This window comes from Oryctolagus cuniculus, chromosome 4 (genome assembly GCF_051225735.1).
Source record: "Oryctolagus cuniculus isolate XC-2025 breed Fujian yellow rabbit chromosome 4, ASM5122573v1, whole genome shotgun sequence".
NCBI lineage: Eukaryota > Metazoa > Chordata > Mammalia > Lagomorpha > Leporidae > Oryctolagus > Oryctolagus cuniculus.
Genome location: NC_142870.1, coordinates 119362857 through 119368856, shown reverse-complemented (window position 1 = coordinate 119368856; position 6000 = coordinate 119362857).

Below are 6000 nucleotides of genomic sequence, written 5' to 3'. Positions count from 1 at the left end.
TCTGATAGGTTTGAGGGGATTGTAAAGATAATGGATGCAACATTTATGATGACAATTAAGATATTTATAATATTTGTAACTGTCTGTAACAGTTAAGATAATGTTTGTAAATGTGCCTAGAATAATGCTTCATACATAGTCTATGTTCAATAAATATCAATCAAATCTAAATTTGGCAGATTTAGTCTTTTGGAATTAAGCATGTAAAAAATGCCTTATTTTCTGCCGGCGCTGTGGCTCAATAGGCTAATCCTCCGCCTTGCGGCGCCGGCACACCGGGTTCCAGTCCCAGTCGGGGCGCCAGATTCTGTCCCGGTTGCCCCTCTTCCAGGCCAGCTCTCTGCTATGGCCCGGGAGTGCAGTGGAGGGTGGCCCAAGTGCTTGGGCCCTGCACCCACATGGGAGACCAGGAGAAGCACCTGACTCCTGCCTTCGGATCAGCGCGATGCGCCGGCCACAGCGGCCATTGGAGGGTGAACCAGCGGCAAAAGGAAGACCTTTCTCTCTGTCTCTCTCACTGTCCACTCTGCCTGTCAAAAAAAAAAAAAAAAAAAAGCCTTATTTTCTATCATTACTGCCTGCTATTCATGGCCTTTATTTTTTAAAACCTTTGAATTTCACAATACATTAATCAATTGTGTGTGATTTTGTTATGTCCCAAATATACATTAAACTTCTTGCAGCTAAAAGTATTTTGTTGTATGTGAAATTAAGGCTTGTGACTACATGCCAAAGAATTCACAAATAAATATCATATTCTGCACTGCTGGTTACCCTCTTGGAAGCTTTCTGAGAAAATTAGTGAGTTTATTCAAGAATTTTTTGAACTCAAGTAAATTTTTAGTGAGCTGTTTGATATTCTGTTAGGTAGATTATAAGGTTACTGGAGGGGGCCATAGCTGCAGCCCACAGTGCAGCTGATGGACCAGGAAACAGTGAATCTGCACAATACAGCATGCAAGGAAAATCATTCCATACAGGGATTAAGATTTTAATTGGTTTCTCAAGGCACTTTCAGACTCTATTCTGAATTTTAAAGAAATACTGGAAGAGTGCAGTCACGACCAGTTAAGAGTTTTCTATTTTACATTCATAAATATTAATTGGATGCATTAACACTGTCTAAAAATGGTCTAATAAATATTTACCCAGAACAGCCAGCTATTAGAATTCTTAGTGCTTCCAACCGTGTTGATTTTGGCGATGAATGTGCAAATCATTAAGCTTGTTTAGGGCAGAGGTGGGGAATGGGAGGATGATATTTGACAATTAGCATGAAGGAGGCCAGTAGGAAGCAGTGGCTTCCATTTCTAATGACTGCCCCAAATCCATCTGTTCACATGATCTTATAAAATGTGTCTCCTCTGACGTTCTGGGCTAATGATAAAGAGACAAGGACTTCTGGGGAGACCTGTGGTGGCCAGACAGTTGGGTCCCCAGTGGGAAGCAGGGGCTGTGGTGTTTGTAGCAGTAGCTGGTGTCTGCACTGCAGGCTCCAGTGTATATCCTGCCAGAGTAAGGTCTGCATGGTCTTGACTAAATGAGTTTGCCCTGCTGAAAGATTCTGGGTGGTGTTCCTGGTTGCATTGTCCTGAATCTGGTCCTGCAACACTTGTTTGGATTCTGGTGACTACCAAAAGTGTATCCCTAAACTCTATCCTTCTAAACAATTCAGTCACTTTGTCTTGCTTTTTAGCAAGAACATTATGTGAAAGAGCAACTAATTCAAGATTTAAAGAGCCAATGCTACCAGGGGATTCCAATTCAATCCCATCGAGGTGGCATGTACCAATGCCATCTCACTGTTCCAGGTGATCAATTTCAGTTCACAGTTGGTCATGGTGGAGGGACTGGGAGTCAAAGGGAGCACATAGACAAGTCTAGTACCTGCTAACGCTAACCGATGGAGTAAATAAAGGGGAGAGTGATCCAACATGGGAAGTGAGATACTCAGCAGACTCATAGAATGGCAGATGTCCTAAATAGCACTCTGGCCTCAGAATCAGCCCTAAAGGCATTCGGATCTGGCTGAAAAGCCCATGAGAGTATTTCAGGCATGGAAAGCCAAGACACTCTGGCAAAAGATCTCTGTGAGTGAGATCCCAGTGGAAAAACAGGTCATCAAAGAAGGAGGTACCTTTCTCTGAAGGGAGGAGAGAACCTCCACTTTGACTATGACCTTGTCTAAACAAGATAAGAGTCGGAGAACTCAGAGGGCTTCCATAGCCTTGGAAACTCATGACTGGAGCAGAGGGAGATTACTGATGCCATAGACAGGAGTGTCAATTGGTAAAGTCAACAACAGGAGTCACTGTGCACTTACTCCTCATGTAGGATCTCTGTCCTTAATGTGCTGTGCATTGAGATTTAATGCTATAACGAGTACTCAAACAATATATTTCACTTTGTGTTTCTATGGGGGTGCAAACTGTTGAAATCCTTACTTAATGCATATTAAACTGATCCTCTGTAAAAAAAAAAAAAAAAAGAAATTATCAATTCCCAACTTGACTCTCACTGGGATTAAACATGACAATAGGTCTGATCTGATTTCATCATCATTAAAAAAAAATCATCTATTATTTTTCACTTTATGTTTCTGTGTGGGAGCAAACTGTTGAAATCCATACTTAATGTATACTAAGCTGATCTTCTGTATATTAAGATAATCGAAAATGAATCTTGATGTGAATGGAAGGGGTGAGGGAGTGGGAAAGGGGAGGGTTGTGGGTGGGAGGGACGGTATGGGGGGGAAGCCATTGTAATCCATAAGTCGTACTTTGGAAATTTATATTCATTAAATAAAAGTTAAAAAAAAAAAAAAAGAGCCAATGCTAGGCTTCACAAAAAATTCCCATGACCTGAACTTGTGGTGCACCAATCTGAGACCTCCCTGATAAATTTTTAAGCTCTTTAATAAATAGTGTGACAGAAAAGAAAATCTAAACAGAGCTCTTTTTTTCTAGTGATCAGACTAACAAAACATTTAGGTTTTTCACAGAGGAATAATTGTAGAGAGCTCTATAGTGAAGTGTTAGGTTCAGGTGTGGAATGATTAATCCACAGGACAAATCTAGCTAACCTGAGCCCTTGACACACTGTGGTGCCTATGATAGGCTGGCTGGAAAATGCATATCCCATAATACCGAGAAAATTCATGTAAGGGAGTGGGGGCAGAGCAGTGGCTGAACAATGACAGAGGCATCTTTTCCCCTCTTTTAATGCTGATGCTTGTCAGCAACTGTTCATTTTGGGTAAAACATTGTGCTGGAAAGCTAGAGATGCTCCAAGCATGCACCTGACTGCTCTTTAAGGAAACAGATCCATTCGTTCATGTTTTCTTCCGTTTTTTAATCTCTACTAAAAAAAGCTCTACAGATTCAAAGATATAGGAGGAATAGTCCTTATCCTCTGGGCTTATAGTTAACAGACATGGTCATAATTCATCTACCTAATCGGTCTAATTACCTAAGAGGCCTCATGTATACAGGAGGATATGAGACATATTTGCTTGGTCTATTTATTTATTTATGGTTAACATTTTAAGGAAATATAGCCAATTACTGAAACCTATGAAATTGCTTTTTTAAAAAAGAAAAATTGATACCAACTTTAGTATCTTGAGTCTATACATAAAAATAGTCTATAATCTGAAAGTTATAAGTAAACTCAGTGGTAAGTAAACTCAGAATGTACAGTTAAAGCTGTGTTCTCAAAGGTGACATGTGGTAATATGTTAGCTAAAAACATGCATCTAAAATTATGACTACTTATTTTGAAGTACAGAAGTGTAAAATTACTTATTTAAAAAATGAAAAGATACTAAAACAATTCAAAAATCAAATGTGACAAATCAATTATGAATGACATTTAGAGACTACACTGGTTAAAGAGAACAAGTTTTCTGTCTCTCCCTCTTTCTGTCTGTAACTCTACTTCTCAAATAAATTAAAATCTTTAAAAATTGAATTAAAATTAAAACTATGCTTGAATTTTAATCATCAGCCTGGCATTAAAGAAATTTTGCAGAAATGTAAGGCTACTGGAAGATTTTAAACTGCAGAATAAAACCTACAAGGCTCAGATTGAAATATAGAATGTTCCATATGAAAAATAATATACAATAAGTTTATTGAATAAAATAAAAAGTTGGTGGCATTCCTTTGAAGCTTGGAACTACTAAACTTTATTTCCTTGAATATTTATTTCTCTTTATTTTTCTTAGTGGTACAAGTTATCTGAAACAACTAACAAAGTTATTGTCTACAAAACACTTCTGGGTTTTGCTGTTCAGATAGAATGGAAACTATTCTGTGCTAATAATAAAGAATTGTTGTTAACACTTAACAGGACAGGTATCTAATATTTTTCCATTGAAACAAATCAGTAATGTGTCTAAAAAATGTTGTTATTAAAAACAAAGAAACGGGGCCGGAGCCATGGCTCACTTGGTTAATCCTCTGCCTGGAGTGGCACCGGCATCCCATATGGGCGCTGGGTTCTAGTCCCGCCTGCTCCTCTTTCAGTCCAGCTCTTGCTGTGGCCTGGGAGGGCAGTGAGGGTTGGCCCAAGTGCTTGGGCCCCTGCACCCGCGTGGGAGACTAGGAAGAAGCACCTGGCTCCTGGCTTCGGATCGGGCGCAGTGCCGGCTGTGGTGGCCATTTGGGGAATGAACCAACAGAGGGAGAACCTTTCTCTCTGTCTCTCTGTCTATAACTCTACCTGTCAAATAAAAAGCAAAACAAAACAAACAAAAAAACAAAGGCCAGGCCTTTGGTTCAGGCAAAGTTGCTGCTTGGGACTTTAGCATCCCTTTGAGTCTGATCCAGTTCCCTGCTAATATGAATCTTGGGAGCAGCAGTGCTGAGTCCTTGCCACACACATGGGAGACTCAGATGGAGTTCCAGGCTTCTGGTTCTGGCTGGCCTAGGCCTGGCTAGTGCACACATTTTGGGGAGTGAAACAGTAGATGGAAGATCTCTGTCTCTGCTTTTCAAATAAAATGAAAATAAACTAAAATTAAAAAACAAAATGCACACAAAGAATCTTATTTGGCAATTTGATTTTGTTAAGTCTCTCAGAAAAGAAGGCCTATGAACAGAATGCTTAATTTCTTCAAGTTTAAAGACTGAAGAACCCTAAAGGAAAATCCAATCAATTGGTATGTTAAAACAACTTGAATATCTTAAGAGCTGAGTCAGCATCTGGATTTCTCCTTTTTCTAGGCACTTTGCCTGCTGAGTAACAACTTCTCTGAGCTTCTTTTACCTGTCGAGTGGGGATTAATGCCCAATTCTAAAATTGTGAAAATTAAATTTCGTGTGTAAGGTGTATGGCATGTAGAAAACTACTCAACAAATATTCATGCCATAGGTTTTGTGTGTGTGTGTGTGTGTGTGTGTGTATTTTCTTACCTCACTGGGAGCTTAAGATCTAGCTGTAAACCCATGAAGAGATAAAGAAAAATCCAAGAGGTAGGTCACCATTCCCATGCACTGAGGTGACTGGAGATGATCTCTTAAGTCCCTCCTCGCTCTAAACATTGGTTATTCTGTGACAGCTGTATGAGAAGTGTCATGGGGCAGTGCGTGATGAATTGGCAGTTGGGAAGTACAGACTGTAAGTGCTGGGAGGTCTAACAGGGGAGCTGCTGCCCTGGGCTGGAATGCTTTAAGAAGGCCTTTTAAAAAAATTCTGAGCTGCTTGAGCTACAACAAAAGCCCAATTCAATTAGGAGAGTGACTGGCATGAGTCTGATTATAATACAAATTCAAGCCAAGCTGAGGGGAATGAGAAACACAAAATGCTGGCGAGAAAGGAGGGAGGAAAAGGCAGTATCAGCAATTTGTGGTTTCTGCAACGCACAAAGAATATTAAGTAGCTTTTCATTCTTACTACAGTTTTGTAATGTAGGCAAAGTATATAAACCTTGCTGAGATTCTCCTCTGAGTATCAGAATCTTTAGAGATGTGACAGCAACAAATAATAGAAAATCCTGCC